The 19,489-nt window shown below is 42.9% G+C and overlaps 1 non-coding gene across 1 annotated transcript; it reads right to left on the bottom strand.

Annotated features, from left to right (window-relative positions):
* Positions 1-19,055: 19,055 nt before the first annotated feature.
* LOC122069333 lies at positions 19,056-19,162 on the bottom strand. The gene has a single exon (XR_006137437.1). It is a non-coding gene; the product is annotated as a small nucleolar RNA R71 (small nucleolar RNA).
* Positions 19,163-19,489: the final 327 nt, after the last annotated feature.

Genomic DNA, 19,489 nt, shown 5'->3' with positions numbered 1-19,489 from the left:
TAGATGGATAGTGCTCAGAAATACAATTTCGACGATATATGGTAAGCTAAAATCGGACCGACGGATCTCCCGCAACCTTCCATGTGCATGTAGCACACATCGGCCACCCAACCAGCTAGCCAAGCTAGGCAGCCCAGTCAAGCTAGCTAACCAAGCCAAGCCCCACCAGCCCAGCAGCTGGCCGTGCACTGTGCATAGCCCTACCGCACACTATGCCGGGCCTTACCGCACACTGTGTGTGACCCTACCGCACGTCGTGCACACTATGCCGCATGTCGTGCACACTATACCCGCACGCCATGCACATGGCCCGGACATCGTGCACTTTGGTCTCACACCCGCACATGCATGCACCCGCTATACACATTGCTTGCACACCCATGCATTTGCATACCCGTTACATCAACCCACACTCCCGGTAAAAACTTCTCTCTCCTCTCGCTTTTCTAAAAACTGCCTTTTTTGGTAGAACCTTTTCTCTCCTCCTGCTTTCTCAAAAATTACCTTTTTTAGGAAAACCTTCTCTCTCCTCTCGCTTTTTTGAAAACTTCATTTTCTGACAAAACCTTCTCTCTCTTCCTACAGTTCTAAAAACTTCCTTTTTCGGAAAAACTTTCTCTCTCCTCTCACTTTTCTGAAAATTGCCTTTTCCAGTAAAACCTTCTCTCTCCTCTCATTTTTTTAAAAATTTCCTTTTTCGGCTAAACTTTCTCTCTCCTCCTATTTTTTCAAAAATCACCTTTTTCCAAGATAAAATTTCTCTCCTCCCATTTTTTCTGAAAATCCCCTTTTACCCACTGGACAAAAGCGCTCCCCACCCATTTTTGCCTTCAATCCCCCCTTTACCCATTGGACAAAAATCCTATCTCTTCACTTTAGGCAAGAGCCCCCCTTTTGTCCACTAGATAAAGGGATCCCCCCTCTCCTATTTGGTTGAAAAAAACTATAAATACCCCCCTCCCTTAAAAAAATGACACCAACAGACACCTGAATCTCCTTTCAAAGTGAAATTTTCCCCTCTTGATTTTCTTCTAATCTTCGGAGCAATCTTCGTCAAGATCCGAAAACTCATTCGGATCTTTGAAGTGTTCTTTGGGATCTTGAAGATCTTCAATCCAAATTCTAGTTAGATCCAGTTTTTAGCCAAAAATAGTATGTTCTTGAGCCACCTCCCTTGAGTGTTCTTGAGTGTTCTTGAGGCTTCTTAAGCGTTCTTGAGATAGAAACCCCCCTTTTTTAGGTTTTTCGGGTCTATGAAGAGATCGTCGTTAAGATGTGAAACTCTGTTCAGATCTTCAAAGTGTTCTTCAGGACTTTGGAGTTCTTTAATCCATTTTTAGGTCAGCCCATTTCTTTTCAGAAATATCCTTTCCAAGCCGAACCTCTATCTAAGTGTCCTTGGAATATTTCTTGAAATAGCCATTCCCCAGCGGAAGCTCTGTCAAAGTGCCACCTCAGCCTAGCCCTCCCTTAGCCTATCCCTAGCGAAAGCTCTGCCGGAGTGCCACCTCATCCCAAGCCCAGAAATAGCCTTTCCTAGTCAAATCTCTGTCTGAGTGTCCCTAGAATATTTCTAAAAATAGCCATTCCCAGTGGAAGCTCTGCCAAAGTGCCACCTCAGCCTATCCCCAGCGGAAGCTCTGTCGGAGTGCCACCTCAGCCCAAATCCAGAAATAGCCTTCCTTAGTCAAAGCTCTATCTGAATCTAAATCTAAAAGTAACCATTCCTAGCCTAAACTCTGTCCAAATACCATCACAATCAGAATCTCTCAAGAAAGGAAGTTGGAGGTCAAGACCATCTTCCCTTGAGCCGGGAGAACATGAAAGACAATCCGAGCCAGTACCAATCAAGGGCCCACCCCTCTTGACCCAAAATAGGGGACAAATTCAGGTATAATCTCTCTCCTCATTTAAGCATAATGTAGCTATCTAATAAGCCTTATTTTATTGTATATAATAGTTTGAATTCAATTAATGTATATATATGTGATAACTTAGCCATACATGTGGAATAATAATAATATTGGAAAATGTTCGTTCTCAAGCATCTAACAAGAAGACCGGTTGAACCGGGCAGATTGGGTGCTTAACACCTTCTCAAGTCTGTAACCAGACACTTACCCTAAACTCTAGACCAAACCAAATTTTGGGCCATTTTCTTAAGAATCGGGCCCACCTCCAGGTCCTAGGCCCATAACCCTAGGTGGCAACTCCAAACCCCATTTGTATGATACCGATCCCTGAATTGGACCATCATCAAAACCCCCATCTCAAATGATGAATTTTACACTCTCATAAAAGAGGCCTCCACGCATCTCCAAGCGACGATAAGGCAGTGCGGGGCCCACAAATAAAGCACACACAACTCGAACCCCTCGCCCTCACATGTAGGTGAAGAGAGAGAGAGGAGAGAGGACACAGATGTATAGGCATAGCCCATCTACCTCCGGCCACTACCCTAACAGTGGTGACTCCACTGGGGATAAATGTTAAGCTTTCAATACTAGATGCTACCTTTAAATGCTAGAACATTTTCCACCACATTTGTCTAAAAACGTGTTTGCATAACCCTATGTTTGTAATTGTATTCGCTAACCACATCATGCATCATGCTTGAAATGAAATCATTTGGCGAGGAACTCCCTGTTATGCCCGCACCCTCGAGGAGGTCAATGTATGTCATGGAGAGTACTCTGAGAGCAAATAATACTTGCTTCCTGTAAAAGAATGAAAGGTATCGTCAAACGGTGAGGATGTTGTATTTGTGCCAGCTCCCTCGAGGAGGTCCGTGCACTTTACGACATTCTGAGATCGAATGATGGTTACCCTATATTACACTTTTGTACACAATCACTCACGGTTCCACTGCCCCATGGCCAATTGCTTAACCTTGTGTGTAGTCATGAGTAATGAGCAAGGAAGTCACCCCCTTGATCTCGTGCCTACGGGTATATCAAAAGGATCACGTACCTTGCGTATAAAGATCCTGTCAAGGAAGCCTTGTCGGTCCTATTACATCCACTGCATACTCGCAACATATAGAAAGTAGATGAAGAAGCTAAGAGAGCCACAAGATAACTGTAGAACTTATTTGCAGTCTGAAAAAGGAAGGTTCCTACACTATATTCCCATCATAAAGAATTACTTTCCTAGAGTGGGTTTCGAAATAAAAGGTGTCCCTCCTTCTTAAGGAAAAAGTTTAGATATGTGACTCAGGGGCAATCCTGTCAGAGTCACGTCAAGTCCCAAGAAGTCTTGAGAAAAATCAGGAGGAAGGACGCCTAGTGGGAAAAAGAGTAAGGAAAGCATGACTTTATTACATGGAATGTCTTATGAGAATATTCTCAACAAGCCATTTGTATGAACTTCCTGCTTATGGCATTGGGTGGACTAGGGGCATTGAACCCTATCCACCCCCTATCATTAAGTAGATTAACTTTGGATGAGTCATTGGTTATTAATTTGATGAATGCGCGAACTAGGGGTTGGGAAATCAAGAATCCTAAAATAAAGCACTTTTAATTCAAGCACAATTCCGCATCTTAAGTATTCACCGCGGTCCCTTTAGACGCGTTAGGGTAATCGATTGACTTGCCTAAATCCAAAATCATCTTCGTTATCTCCTCAAGATTGTCTACTACAAGGCGATTACAGCCCAGTAAGCATGGATCTACCCAACATGGAAACACCCGAATAGTCCTGGGTCCGTCCCGTGGAGACCTTACAGACAGAGATGGCTGGAGTTAAAAGAGGGATAGCTAAGATATTGCATACATTTTAGAACCCTCCCAGAGCTGAACCCAGGAATGAGCCGACACTGGAAACAAGAGATGTAGACTAGAATGGAGCTATAGGGCATCGTGGGAATTCTTCCCAAGTCGACTCAGGGGAACCAGAGCATGTCTGGCCAACCGGTCAGAGAGGATCTTCACCTACCCGGCTAAATGGTTAACGAGGGACCTATTCCAGGGCCCCTCCTCCTAGGGTAGTGATTAAAGATGAAGAAGAGGAATTTGTAGCACACGTCTGCTTTGAGCCTCTAGAGACAGAAAAAGAAAGGAAGCTCAGAGAGTAGTTAGAGAAGCTGGAGAACATGATTCAAGCAGGAAAAGGCTCAGAAGGCCAAGTAGTGGATTATGAGGAAATGAGTTTCTTCTCTGGAGTGAAAAGTCAAGAAAAATTCTAGTGGCAGACTGATAGATTTGATGGGTCAGGAGACCCTAAGGCTCATCTCAAGGTCTTCCTCAGCATCACCAAGTTGTGGAAACTTACAGATAACCAGATGGGGTAAGCCTTCATGTTAACCCTATCAGGACTAGCACTGAGGTGGCTCACACAGTTGGAGTCATCACAAACTCAAAGTTGGGCGATGGTGGTGAAGGCCTTCACCAAATAGTACTCCTATAATACTGAGGTGGATGTAAAACGTCGAGAGCTTGAGACCTTGAGGCAATAGCCTAAAGAAGGATTCACTTCCTTGTTGATGAGATTCAGAGACAAGACCAACAAGATGGCAGATAGGCCTTCAGAAGCAGAGCAGGTAGAGATGTTAATAGAGAACTTGTCAAAGCCCTATTATAATGTTCTTTACTATCAGCATTTGCTAACTTTTGATGCCTTGATAGCCACCGGCACACAGGTGGAGAATGGAATTCTGAGAGAGGCCTAGTATCAAGGATCCTCCAAGATGCAAGCAAGAACACCCAAGTCAGATGGGAAAAGGGTCCAAAAACTAATATGGTGAGTGTAGTTCAGCAGTCAGTCTCACCAGCCACCTCTTCACAATCCTTCATAATACAAGCAGATGCAACCTCCTAAAAGGCTCCTCACCTAAGAAGGCAGCTTTCTGATTTGGGAATGCCCGTAACGGCCGCATATGAGAAGTTAAAGAAGCAAGGATTGCTTAAGACAGTGGCTCCAAGATTGATCAACAACCCTCCTCCAGCTTGGTATAGGGATCATGAGTAAGGTGCCTACCACACTCAGAAGGGGCATAATACTTAAAGATGTTTGGGTTTACAGCATGCAATTCAGGACTTGGTAGACAATGAAACCATAGAGGTCAAGATCAAATAGCCTCCCAATGTCAATATCAATCCACTCCCTGATCATGTGAACAATCTGGATGAAGAAACTACCGAGAGTGACCCTACTCAACTCATTGTACCTAGAGCTCGAAAGAATCATATGAACTCCCATGCTTATAGGAAAATCATGAGTCAAAGGGCTGGAGTCATAAGAACTCCCAGAAGAAGAGAATCATCAGAGGAAGAGTTAGAAGATTGAGTGCCCCCCGTCCATCCCTCCTCATCAGAAGAATCCATCGCACTGCATTACCATCCTCTGCCACATTATCAGCCTCTGCCATATCATCAACCTTTCCCCCACCATCAAAGTGGAGGAACCTCTTCATCCTATCACCCCCAACCTTCATATCCTACCTCTCACATTACATCATCTTCATACCATCCCACTTCATATCCCTCATCACCCTCATACCAATTCCATTCTCATGGTTCAGTGTATAACCCAAAAGAAGGATAGACGGAGGGGTACGATTGGAAGGATATGCTTGTACTACCAAATTCCCCAAAGATGACTTCATCAATAGGATCAGTAAATGCATTAGGGGAAGACTAGGAGAGTGATCCCACTTCTCTAATTCAGCTTGCTGTAACTTTAGAAGACAATCTAGAGGTAATTGAAGAGATTACAGCTGATCTTCTTAGAGCATTAACCACATTGGCCATAGGGGAGCAGATCAAAGAATACACTTCCTTAATCCACATAGGGAGTGACACAGAGGATGATGCGTCAGGACTGGTCCAACTTTGAGCCTACAATGATAGGACTAACCCTATGGAAATCTTCCGATCCGTACACTCTGAATACTTTGAGCATTTGGATGCCATAGAATTTGATGGTCTTGAGGAATCTGATGAAGAATCAAGTGGGAGTGAAATCACCAAAGAAGAGGAGGATGACGATGATGATGAGGAAGAAAATAAAGATGAGAAAGATGGTGATGACTTTGATTCTCAGGAGGATGATGGGTATCTAGACTGGGATGACTACCAAGGGCCTTGGTACAATGATTATGATGATGAGTTAGAATATTACTGACCAGAACATCTGACATGTTTCTCAGTCTATGCCATTGGCAATGATGACCTAATAACTTATCAAACAAGTGGCATTTACCCTTCCCTATGCATAGAGGGAGATGATTCTACATTAGATTCAGAGAATGAGGGGGAATCTGGAGAGCCGATGCAAGTTTATATGGACGAACTGTACTCCACACTTGAGTTGGAAGAAAAACTATGTAAAGTGTATTCCAACACACTGAGAATGTAAGAAAGGATAGAAGAAATTGACAAAATGTTAGGGGAAGTAACCATCAGTGATCTTTACTACTGGGAGTAATTGGATGATCTGGAGGACATAGGACCAAATGACACAATCACAGAGGCAGTAAATGCTGCATTCCAACATCTTTCCAATGCAGTCAAGAAACTATAAGTCAAGGTAGTGGATATTTGTGGAGGTCCTCGACTTCCCACCCCAAGTAAGGAAGGAGAATCAGAAGAAAATGATTCTATGGTGGAGATAATCACCCTAACAATAGTGATGATGTAGATAGTTATCTCACCGAGATTATTGTGAAAAAACCAATCAACGTGATGGAAACTAGAAGTAGGAAAGACTACAAGGGCAAGGCTCTAGCAATAGGGCAGCCAAGGGCTAATGAAGCCAGAACTAGCAGCATAATGAAAGAGCCAGAGGACCCAGTCTTGGCTCAACTCAAGAAATCCCTAGCAAATATCTCCATTGGGGATTGTTAATGGCATCCCCTTCGCACTGTGAAGCAGTCTTGAGGTCTCTCGCTAATGTGCAAGTGCCGATCGAGATAAATTCGATGCACCTCACACATATATTACGAGCAACATATGCAGTGCAGTCCCTGATGTTCTCATATTTTGAGCTTCCTAAGGAAACCCAACACAATTGGGCTCTCCACATTACAGTTGAATGCCTTGACAAAGTAGTTCCCCAGGTTCATGTTGACAACGGGTCCGCTTTGAATGTGCTACAATTGAGATCAACAAAGAGTATCGGGGTCAACTTTGAAGAAATGAGGCCAACCACCCAAACCATAAGGGCATATGATAATACCAAGAGGAATATCCTTGGCATCATTACCCTTGCTATAAAGATTGGCCCAATGAAATTTGATGTTGATTTCCAAGTCATTGATATACTGGCAGCTTTTAACATACTCTTGGGAAGGTCTTGGTTGCATTCTGCGAAGGCGGTGTCCTCTAGTCTCCATAAAAAAATGAAGTTCATTCATGAGGGGAAGGTGGTCTTAGTGGCCAGAGATCCTGAAGTGGTTAACACTTTGGCCAACATTAAAAATGGGGAAGAACAAAACCAGGAGGTGCAACTGAGTGATTTTGAAATAGATACCACTTGCGCAGCCATTGCCAAAGAAGCTCCAAAGGAGAAAATCCCAGCTAACTATGAAGCCATCTGGAGTCCACCAGTGAATCAGATGATGAAGAATATGCAATATTTTCCTGGCATAGGATTGGGAAAATATCACCAAGAAGTTCCAAAGCTGCCTAGTTTGGCGGTGAATAAAGGGAAGAATGGTCTCGGGTACACTCCCCTAACTGTCAAAGGGCAAAAAATGTTGAAGATGACTAGGAAGATCTTCGTCACTCACTCCTCTACTCTTAATGGATACTTTGTGAAAGAAGGAGAGAATTTCCCCTTTTGTGGAAATATAGAGCCGTGGTTTGATGAAACCGCCGCCAAGATGCAACCAGGACTTGAAATTTTCTTCTAAGATGAGTTCGATTGGGTGACTCATGAAGTGGAACAATAGAAAATGCTAGTCAAAGAAGGTGACCATGACAGTTGCATCACTGGGATAGCAGAAATTGCACTAATTGAGACTGAGTCTTCCTCTGATGATCCTACAACATTGATCCAATTAAAGGAAGCACCTAGTCCTTGAGTTCTCATGAAGAGAGAATGGGAGAAGAAGATAAGGCTCACCTGGAGTCTGTCACTTCCCATTGATTTGAAAGGTTTCATTTGCTCTCTCCTATAAGAGCCAAGAACCTAAGAGTTGCATGAGCTTAAGCCCATCCTTTCAGAGGAAGAAGTGTGTATGCAAAATAGAGGAGAGCATAGAGGATGATGGTTTGTATGTACTGTGCCCAAACCAATTACAATAGGAAGGCTCGTGAAGGTAGTCAACGATGTGACCGAAGTACGAGGATGGCATCTGTCAACAGACTCGAAAAGATAGACTTCATAGAAAAAGGATTGAGCAGTCTCCATCGATCTTCACCCCTCAGAAAGTTCAGCTTCTGAGAGCATAAGATTGATCAGCTGGTATTCATGAAGAAGCAGGCATATGTCTAGAGGAACCATTGCACCACTAAAGAAATAGCAGTAACTTTCTCAACAGGCAAAGAAGGCCCTTTGCAACACATCTCCTCATCCATCAAGCCATTGAACCACTTCTGAACCGGACAAGTATTAGAGAAAACTTCAGGTTTGCTCATGCTATTGAGTTAACTAGCTTGATTACCCCTGACACAAGCATCAAGCCAGTCATCGAGTCTATAGTTGAATCTGTTGTTTGTGATTCTGTGTCAATCTTCCCTTTTGAGAAAATTCCAGAGTCCTTGTACGATGAGTTAGTTACTCCTTTTATGAATGAAATTTCTGATTCCGAGTATGACTGGCCTCCTTTTTCCGATGATGATCTTAATAAATATCAAGAATTAATAAAGCAATGCAAACCAAAGAAAGCCCAACCCATCCTTGAGGATACTCAGGTTATTTATCTAGGAATTGACCAATGCCTTCAAAAGGTAAAAATTGGCACTACCCTTGATGACGAAGAAGCAAAATAGGAATTCGCCAAGGTCTTTGCTTAGTCTTATGAGGATATGCTTGGTATCGAATCCAACATTGTGCAGCATCGATTGCCGACTTACCCTGGGGCAAAGCCGATAAAACAGAAGCTCTGAAGAATACAGCCAAAATGGAGTGAGAAGATCAGAGAAGAAGTTGTGAGGCAATGGAATGCGGTTTTCTTACAAGTGGTGAAGTACCCCCAATGGTTGGCCAATATTGTACTAGTACCGAAGAAATGGAAAAGTACGAATGCGCATAGACTATCGAGATCTTAACAAAGTAAGCCCTAAAGATGACTTCCCATTACCTCACATTGATGTATTGGTGGATAATACGACAGGGCATACTTTATTATCATTCATGGATGGATTCTCGGGATAGAATCAAATAAGCATGCATCCAAAGGATCGTGAGAAAATAACCTTCACCACTCTATGGGGAACCTATTATTACAAGGTGATGCCTTTTGGACTGAAGAACGCTGGGGCAACCTATCAAAGAGCAGCCACGACCATATTGCATGACATGATGAACAATGATATGGAAGTCTATGTGGATGACATGATAGTAAAGTCTAAAGATTGGCAGGGGCATATTCCCACACTAAGGCGATTCTTTGAAAGAATCAAGAAGTATCAGCTGAAGTTGAACCCTCAGAAGTGTGTATTCGGGACAATGGTGGGAAAGTTGTTAGGCTTCTTGGTGAGTGAAAGAGGAATTGAAGTCGACCCTATCAAGATCAAGGCAATTCAGGAAATGCCCATGCCTCAGACTGAAAAGCAAATACGAGGATTTTTGGGTCACATCCAATATATTAGCGGATTCATAGCTCAGTTAACTATAATCTGTGAACCAATTTTCAAGTTGCTGAAGAAGGATCAACCCACGGAATGGAATGACCAATGCCAACAAGCCTTTGACAAGATCAAGGAGTACCTTATGAACCCACCAGTATTGACACCACCAGTGGAAGGAGAACCACTTCTATTGTATTTGTCCATGGGAGAGTATTCCATGGGCCCTTTACTAGCACAGAAGGAAATGGAAAAGGGGGCAGAGCACGCCATATATTACTTCAATAAGAAGTTTCTGGAATATAAGACCCGGTACACATCTTTGGAAAGAACTTTTGCTGCGCTGATTTGGGCAACTAAAAGGTTACGACACTACATGATTTCCTATCTGGTGCATTTGATCTCAAAGATGGATCCCATCAAATATCTCTTTGAGAAATTGGCCTTAACAGGAAGGATGGCCCATTAGCTACTTCTGCTATCAGAGTTTGACATCACCTATGTTACTCAGAAGTCTATCAAGGGGCAAGCTATAGCCGATCATTTGGCTGCCCACCCAACAGAAGATGGAAGGTCTTTGGATGATGCCTTTTCCAATGAAGGAATCACAACAGTAGAGGAAGAAGACATAGTTAATAAATGGCAGTTATTCTTTAATGGAGTAGCCAATCAAAAGGGATGTAGTGCAGGAGTGTTGCTTGTTACTCCTAACGATCTTTATTTACCTTCATCATTCGGCCTCGACTTCCCCTGCACCAACAACATTGTTGAATATGAAGCTTGTGCTTTGGGACTGGAAATGACCTTGACCATTGGGGTTAAAAGGATCAAGGTTTATGGAGATTCATCCATTGTCATCTGCCAGACACAGGGAAAGTGGAAAACTAGAGATAAGAAGCCAAAGCCATATCAAGAACAACTAGAAGAGGTGATTGAACACTTTGAAAAAAATTTGTTCGAATACTTCCAGAGGGATAATAACATGTTTGCTGATGCCCTTGCAACCTTGGCTTCTATGGTAGAGTGCAACCCTATGACTAAAATCTGACCATTCTTGGTAAAACAAAGAAGCAGGCCCATTTATTAGAATATATTGAACTCTCTCACTGTGGATGGTCAGTCTTGGTTCACTCAGATAGCGGATTTCATTAAGGAAAGGAAGTATCCAGTTGAAGCAACTGACAGAGAAAAGAAGTTTCTGAGCAGATATGCCACCTAGTTTATTCTCTAAGAGGATCTGTTATACAAAAGATCCTATGATGGAATACAGTTGTTGTGTGTAGATGAAGAACAAGCTACAACTATCATGGATGAAATTCATCAAGGTCTTTGTTGACCCCACATGAATGCTAAGATGTTATCTAAGAAGATCCTCAGGCTAGGATATTACTGGAACAAAATGGAAGCGGATTGCGTAGATTTCATCAAAAAATGCCACAAGTGTCAGATATTTGCTAACATCATACATATCCTGCCAACAGAGTTGCATTCATTTAGTTCACCTTGGCCATTCTCCACTTGGGGCATTGATATCATTAGAAAGGTCAACCCTAAAGCATCCAATGGCCATGAATTCATCTTGGTAGCCATTGATTATTTCACCAAATGGATAGAAGTTCAGTCCTATATAGTCCTCACTTCTGCTAAGGTGGCCAAGTTCATCCAAGAAACATCATTTCTTGATATAGAGTACCTCATGAATTGAAATCAGGTCAGGGATCCCATTTCTGGGGCAAGATCGACAAAATTTGCACATATTTTGGTATCAGAAGGCATCGCTCTACCACTTATAGGCCACAGACCAATGGGGCAGTAGAAACAACTAACAAGAATATCAAAGTCATTCTACAGAAGATGGCGGAAACACATAAGAATTGGGCTGATAAGTTACCCCTTACCTTATGGGCATACTAAACTTCTGTATGATCTTTGACAGGGGGAACTCCTTTCTCTTTGGTGTATGGGGTTGAGGTGGTTCTACCTATGGAAATCTTGGTACCATCCCTAAGGGTGCTTATTGATAGTTAGCAACTTGAAGGAGAGTGGGTGAAGGCCAGACATGACGAGCTCAATTTTCTTGATGAAAGGCGCTTAAAGGCCATAGATAATTTGAAGAAGTATCAACTAAGAATGGCCAGGGCCTTTAACAAGAATGTAAAGCCCCGTCACATAGAGGAAGGAAAACTTGTTCTTTGAGAACAAAGAACCCCAATTCATGACCCGAGAGGAAAATTCAGGCCCAACTGGAGTGGCCCATTCACTGTGAAAGAAATTCTACCAAGCAAAGCTGTGAAACTTGTAGATCACAACAACAAAGAAATACCTAGACTGGTTAACATAAATCAACTCAAGAAATATTATGTCTGAAAGGGTGAATATCCTGAACTACGTCAGACCTGATTCCTTTCGAGGGATAAGTAGGAAACTTGACATGTGCAAGTGCAGTCTCAACCATCTAAAGGTAATAAATCGGTTCCTTGATTAACAATCAAAGTACCTTAAAAGATCATCATAGTTTGTGTCCCTCACGAATCGTCATTTGGCATAAAAGACTATTAGGTATCTATCATCCACCCATTAGTCTGTCACTTCTTACCTAGGATTCTATCCCCCAGGAATCACCATTTGGCATGAAAGGCCATTAGGTATTTGTCATTCACCTATGGTCTGTCCATTCTTATCCAGGATTCTATCCCTTAAAAGAAAATCGTCACCCGGCACCTGTTTATCAAGGCCAGTTTATTCTCCACCCTTGATCAGTTAAAGTTAAAAGAAAAAAGAAGAGCTCGATGTGACATGGTAAAGGCTTGTTTGAATCATTAGCTAATGAGTAATGCTTTGATAAACCATCATATCTTGTTGTTTGTATTGGTTTCAAGAAAATTCATGGGCTCATTGGATAAGACGTTGAGGAAATAGACCTTAGACATAAATGTGAGGGCACTAGGATTGCTGGAATCCATGAATGTGTCATTTCTTGGCCAAGTTGGATGTGTGAAGCTACATCACCAATTACTCCAATAGATGCCTCAACACTGGGATGCCGACCTACATGTATTTTGGTTTGGATTAGCGGAGATTTTCCCAATTCTTTAAGAATTTCAGTTTTATATGCTATCTCCACCCAAAGGCAGTTTGTTCAAACCCTCTTTGAAGAAAGATTGTTAGAGGAAATTTAGGATTTCTTCGGATGGGAAGAAAAAGAAGTAAAGCAGTTTGTCAAGCATGGGAAGATCGATATTCTGAAGGTGGCTTAGATCTTCATCCAATATCTACCAATGGGAGGAATCCATCAGCAGTGATCCCTGAATGCTTATTTACTTTGCATGATAGCTCGTTATGTTCTCCACACTCTCGGGCATGGTGCACCATCTGTTCTGATTGAGGTAGTAAAATGGTTGAAGAAGGGACGTGACATCGTCCCTATGATTCTTACAGAAATGTTCAAGGGATTTGATGACATGAGCTATGGCCATAAATTAGGACTAGATCATTATCAAGGAAGTCTTGCTATTTTTTAGATTTGGCTCCTCGAGAAACTGAAGCTCACCACACCATTAAGGGAAAGCCCACTCGGAGTTTTTTGTTATTGGGATAAGAGAGAAGTTCTGGAATTCGACCTTATCACCGATTTAAAGAAGTACTTGCAGGAAAGGACTATACAGGATATCACTTGGAGGTGCCCAGGGAAGCCACAGGCAGATTTTTTGATGAAGACCCCTAGCCACAACTATGTCAGACTGATGGGATTGACACACACGTCCTTTTATTTGCCTATGTACATCAGCTGACAATATGGGCTCGAGGAGACGGACCCAGAAGAGTTAGTGAACTTTCACCCACCTCAAGAATTGTCTCCCCACCTTGTTATTCACCTATCCCATCTGTGGTAGGAAAATTGTCCCTCTTTTCATATAATTCACTTGGTAATGGAATGAGAAAGTATGTGGATTTTCGTGTTATCCTGATTATTCTAATTATGACTTGAGTTATGGAATTGATTGTGCCTAAGCATTGCAAACAAAAAAAAAAAAGAGAAGAAAGATTTTCTTTGTGTCAAAAGTAAGTTTTGCATAGAAATGCTGAAATAAAATAATGAACAAACAAGGGGAGGGAAAGAGAAAAAAGAAAATATCCATGTGTTTGTGGTTTGCAAGAAATACAAGAACAAATCCCTATGGGTTAGAAGCCATCATCTGAACCGTACTCTGAACCATCCTCATGAAGCACTGGGGAGTCCACAGATGCTACTCCAACTTGCTCCAGCCTTTAGGTCAGGTCCTCAATCAGTGTGCCCCACTGGGCAATCTCCTGATCCTTGGTAACTACAACCTCGCATAGGCCATAGTGCATCCTCCTAATCTCAGCATAGACCTCCGAGAACACCTAAGAAAGAGCATATCAACCAAAGGAATTTAAGAGTTAATTGGAAAATGATCAGATACTCACATAATCATTAGGAATAGGTAGCCTAAGGGAAACGTCTACATCTGTGTTTGGCTCGGCTCTTGAAGATGAGGGAGACTGGGGTTGGCCATGTTGGGATAAGTCTAGGTAGGGAAGCCACAAAAGGGGACATTAACAACCCTTAGAGACCCGTCGGCACTAGTAGAGGGCCCTGCTTGTGAAGGATCGGTAGCACTGGCATGTGAATGAATAGCAGAAGGATCTGCACGTCTCATTCTCCCCTGAAAGAATATCAGTTAAGGCCAAAACAAGGAAGAATCTGTAGGAAATACTCAAGAAAGGGCAACATACCATTGGACCATTGGGATCGAGAGGGGTGCACACTGTCTCCTCTTCTAGGAAGGCTCCGTAGTCCCTATCCGGATCAAGAAAGGAGTCCTCCCATGCTCCGTTAGCCAAGTATTTCATCTTGTTTACAGGGACAATCTTTGGATAATGCATAGTGGGTGGAGGAAGACCGGGAGAAGGACGTGGATCAATGTCTAACCACTAGGGTACTACTCTCTCTCCTAAGTACCAGGCATGGCCCCATGGCCCTAGAAAATCACTCGGTTCTTAGACAATTGATGAACCTTGTCGACTCTCTCAAAATCCGAAAACACCAGGTTATGGAATGGTCCCCAAGCAACCTGCAAAACCAAGGAAGGGTAAGTACAGCATCAGGCAAATAGAATTTTAGTGTTGGATATGCCATACCTCAGCGAGATCGTTCAAAAGGGAATGAGCGGTGGTCCTCGAAGGATGGCGTTGGGCCTGGACCACCTGGTTATCTCCCCATTTTGTGGCCAGGGGAAAGAAGAATGTCTCAGGATCCCTCAGTTTAGGGGCTATGGTTCCCAGATGCTCAAAACACCAGGGTTGTTTCAAAAAATCAAAGTAAGAAACTACAGACCAAATGACTAAAAGAAAATAGATATGAGAAGGAAAGTTACCTAGATGATGTAGGCTGCCCCCTTGAGGCCCCTATCCCCATAAGACAGCAAGTCCAAGGACCGCAGGAGATATGCATAGGAAGCCCTACACCAGTCCCAAGTATCTACTGTGCGAAGATCTTTGAGGAAGAACACCAGGCGGATATCTACTCCCCCTCAGAGGTCACTGAAGAGGCACTGGCCCACGGTAAACAATAGGAAGGAATATGCTATCTGAGACATGTTGCCTGGATTCTACCCCAGACCAACTTTCCACCATTGGGCACTAATCTCCCCTAGGTGGATGCACGTCTGGCAGGCTTTAATGGTGATACCGGTAAGATCTACGAACTCCCTGGCAGTCAGGCATAGTTCAACCCCCAAATGGAATACCCGTCAAGGCATAGAAGCATATAGGCGTAATAGTGATCTCGCCAACAAGAAGGTGGAAAGTGTGAGTACTCGGCCACCACCAGTCCATCAGGGCCCCCACCAATGCCGGATTAAACTTCCAGGTCTCTACAAGGGCCAGTCGGCACAAATAGGTATCATCAAGCATCTCCTTCACCCTACGAGGGAGCATCCTATGCTAGGACTGAACCATGTTTGGGTGGCTATAGGAGGATAAGGTAGGCGGTTCCTTCCCCTCATACTAATGGAAATAATAAATAAATAATAAAAGAAAAGAAGTAGCAAAAGGAAAAAACAATAAAAAACAAGAATAAAAGATGATCAAAAAATAAATGAAATGTAAAGACTTACCTAGGAACCCCATATGGAGTTGCAGATGTGATTCCAGCTGTTGTGAAGGGTTTGCCCAAAATACCAATTGGCCTGGCCCTTATCCATATGGGAAGGACTACTGCAACTCTCAAGCTGGACCTCACCCAGAGTCTTCCTCTTCTTCCTTTCAGCCATATTTTTAGAAATAACGAAAATCCCCTGAAACTTTAAGAAATTACAAAAAGGTCCAAAAGTTTCGCAATTTATACAAAAGCCCATGAGAATTTCAAATTCTCCAAATTGCTCCTCGCTCAAGAACAAGATATATCTTCAAGAACTCTAAGAGTAAAATGAAGAACACCAAGAACAAAAGGAAAAAGAAAAACCAGAGGGTTCTAGGAACTCACTTCACTCAGAAAAATTAGAATGAACAATGAACAAGGGAGGGGACCCATTTTATACAAAAAAAAAAAATTAAGATTTCAGATCAAGCATTTAGAATCAAAAGATTCCAAATCAACATCAAGGATCAAATTCTAAACCAAAAATCAAGAATCAAGGAAAAATCAATAGAAGACATAATATTGCTGGCCCAAGGCGACCCAATCTCGTTGACCCAGCCCCAGGCGGCCCAATCACATTTACTTGGCCCTAGGCAACCCAATCTCATTGACTCAGCCCCAAGTGGTCCAATTGCATTTATCCGGCCCCAGGAGGCCCAATGTTGTTAACCCGGCCCCAGGAGGCCCTTTTTCTTTGAGTTGGATCCGAGTGGCCCGATCTCATAGACTAAATCCCTAAACTAGCACATGTAATGCCCAGCTAAGGAAGATCCAAGCATTAAACATTTTTTTTTACCTGTTGCAAGATTGGAAGAGCAACAAATTCCTCTCTTATAACTATCGGTCCTAGATATTTCAGATTGGCTTGAAAGACTCAGCCCGGAGACCATATTCCCTAAACTGGCACATGCAAGGCCCAGCTAAGGAAGAATCAGGATCAGAGTACTAACTTTCTTTTGTAGGATTGGAAGAGCAACAAATTCCTTTCCCCCAATTGGCAGCCCAGGTAAGTCCTAAAACTTTAGAGATATTATCTGTTGCATTTTTTCAACTCCATCATAACTGAGCAAGATGACAACAGTATATGCTCCTGGTGACAAAATGTGGTCGTTCTTTTCTTTGCCCTTCGACCTTTGGCATAGGCCTCGGCCAAAGAGGGGCATTCTGTAGACACCCAATTTTGTCACCTTCCTCTAGCTATGATAAAATATGGATCTTGGATGCGACTTTTGACTTCCGACCAATAGAGATGTTCATGGAAACATTCCCTACCCAAAACCTTAGAAATCCTCACGCGGGAGAGAGGAAGGTCTAATTTTGACTTTTCATATATAAAGGAATCTGGTCAAGATGACCATGCAGATAAATAGTGCTTAGAAACATGATTCTGACGATATATGATAATTCAAAATTGGGCCGATGGATCTCCGGTAATCATCCCTGGAAAATCATGCCTTCCCGCACATATGCCGTGCACACGGACAGTCTCGTTGAAAACCTGGAAAAATCCTTCACCTAATCCAAACACCCTAAAAATTCATCCCCTACCTACCCAGATAACCCCGAAACACTCCCAGGTCTAAAACCCTAGAAATCCCCATGCGGGAGGGAAGGGGTCTAATTTTGGCTTTTTATATATGAAGGAATCCAGTCAAGATGACCATAAAGATGGATAGTGCTCGAAAATACGAATCTGATGATATATGGTACGCCAAAATTGGACTAATAAATCTCCAACAACCTTCCCTGGAAAATCACATTTTTTTTTCGCGCGTATGTCACGTACACCGGCCACCCAACCAGCTAGCCCAGCCAAGCCCAGCCAGCCTAGCCTGGTGGCACACTGTCCAGACCCCTATTTTATGCCGTGCACACTATGCCGCACATTGTGCACACTGTGCCGGCACACCATGCACACTATGCACGCACACCGTGCACACTATGCAACTGTGCTCGCACACTGTGCACAATGTGCACACCGTGCCTGCACACCGTCCCTGCACACCGTGCACACTGTGTCTGCACACCATGCACACTGTGCCCGCATGCCATGCACACTATTCCAGCACACCGTGCACTTTGCTCGCACAACCACGTGTGCACGCACCCACTATGCGCATTGCCCACACCTGCTGTGCGCATTGCCCACACCTGCTGTGCGCATTGCCCGCACCCGCTGTGTGCATTACCTGCACACCCATGCATTCACGCACCCGTGACATCAACCCGTACCCCTGGCAAAACTTTCTCCTCCCATTTTTTCAGAAACTACCTTTTCCGATAAAACTCTCTCTCCTGCTTTTCTAAAAACTGCCTTTTCGGTAAAAATTTCCCTCCTCTTGCTTTTTCAAAAATTGCCTTTTCTGACAAAACTTTCTCTCTCCTCCCACTTTTCCAAAAATCACCTTTTTCCAAGCTAAAATTTCTCTCTCCTCCCATTTTTTCTGAAAACCCTCTTTTACCTATTGGACAAAAATCCTATCTCTTTACTTTAGGCAAAAGCCCCCCTTTCATCCACTGGATAAAGGGATTCCCCTTTCCTATTTGGTTAAAAAATATATAAATACCCCCCTCCTTTAGAAAAAACACACCAACAGACACCAGAATCCCCTTTCGGAGTGAAATTTTCTCCCCTCCCCCCTCTTGATTTTCTTCTGATCTTCGGAGTGATCTTCGTCAAGATCTAAAAACTCATTTGGATCTCAAAGTGTTCTTCAGGATCTTGAAGATCTTCAATCCAAATTCTTAGTTAGATCTAGTTTTTAGCCAAAAATAGTATGCTCTTGAGCCACCTCCCTTGAGTGTTCTTGAGCGTTCTTGAGGTTCTACCCTGCTAAAATAGACCAACCTTCCTGCATAGTTCTTCCACAAGCCTAAGGCAATAATTTTGAGCTCAAATGTCAATACATCACTATGTTACCCCACTTCCATAGGTTGACATCTGAGGATGCATACATGTGTCTAAAGGAATTTGAAGAGGTATGTGTTCTAATTAAGATCCAACAACTTTCTGATGATGCTATTAAGCTTAGGTTCATCACTTTTGCATTAAAAGACCAAGCTAAGAAGTGGTTGTATGGCTTACCCACAAATTCCATAACCACATGGGAGAAATTTGCAGTTGCCTTCCTCAAGAAGTTTTTCCCAACTCACAAGACAATAAGCTTAGAAGTGATATCCTTCAGTTTAGGTAGAAGCCTAATGAGTCCTTTTCCAAACTTATGGAGAGATTCAAGGATCTACTACAAGAATTCCCTCACCATGGCCTAGAGTTATGGCATTTATGTCAAATAATTTATGAGGATATTGATTACCCAACTAAACAAATGATGGAGTCTATGTGCCCTGAGGGATTCACATCCTTTACAGATGAAGGAAAGGCATGAGAATTCTTAGTTGACTTAGCTGACAAAATCCGTGAGTGGGAATCAACCCAAGAGAGTGAACGAACCATAGGAGGGATAAGATATTTTGTGGATGGGTTAATAGCCAAGGAAGCCCACTTAGATAGCCTTATCAAAAGGATTGAGGCTATTGTTCCTAGAGAATCATCAGTTAATATGGTTAAGATTTGTGCCTGGTGCCAGTCCCCTGA

This window comes from Macadamia integrifolia, unplaced genomic scaffold, assembly GCF_013358625.1.
Source record: "Macadamia integrifolia cultivar HAES 741 unplaced genomic scaffold, SCU_Mint_v3 scaffold580, whole genome shotgun sequence".
NCBI classification, from domain to species: Eukaryota; Viridiplantae; Streptophyta; class Magnoliopsida; order Proteales; family Proteaceae; genus Macadamia; species Macadamia integrifolia.
The sequence above is the reverse complement of the archived record's forward strand: the minus strand, read 5'-3'. Positions and strand labels throughout refer to the sequence as shown.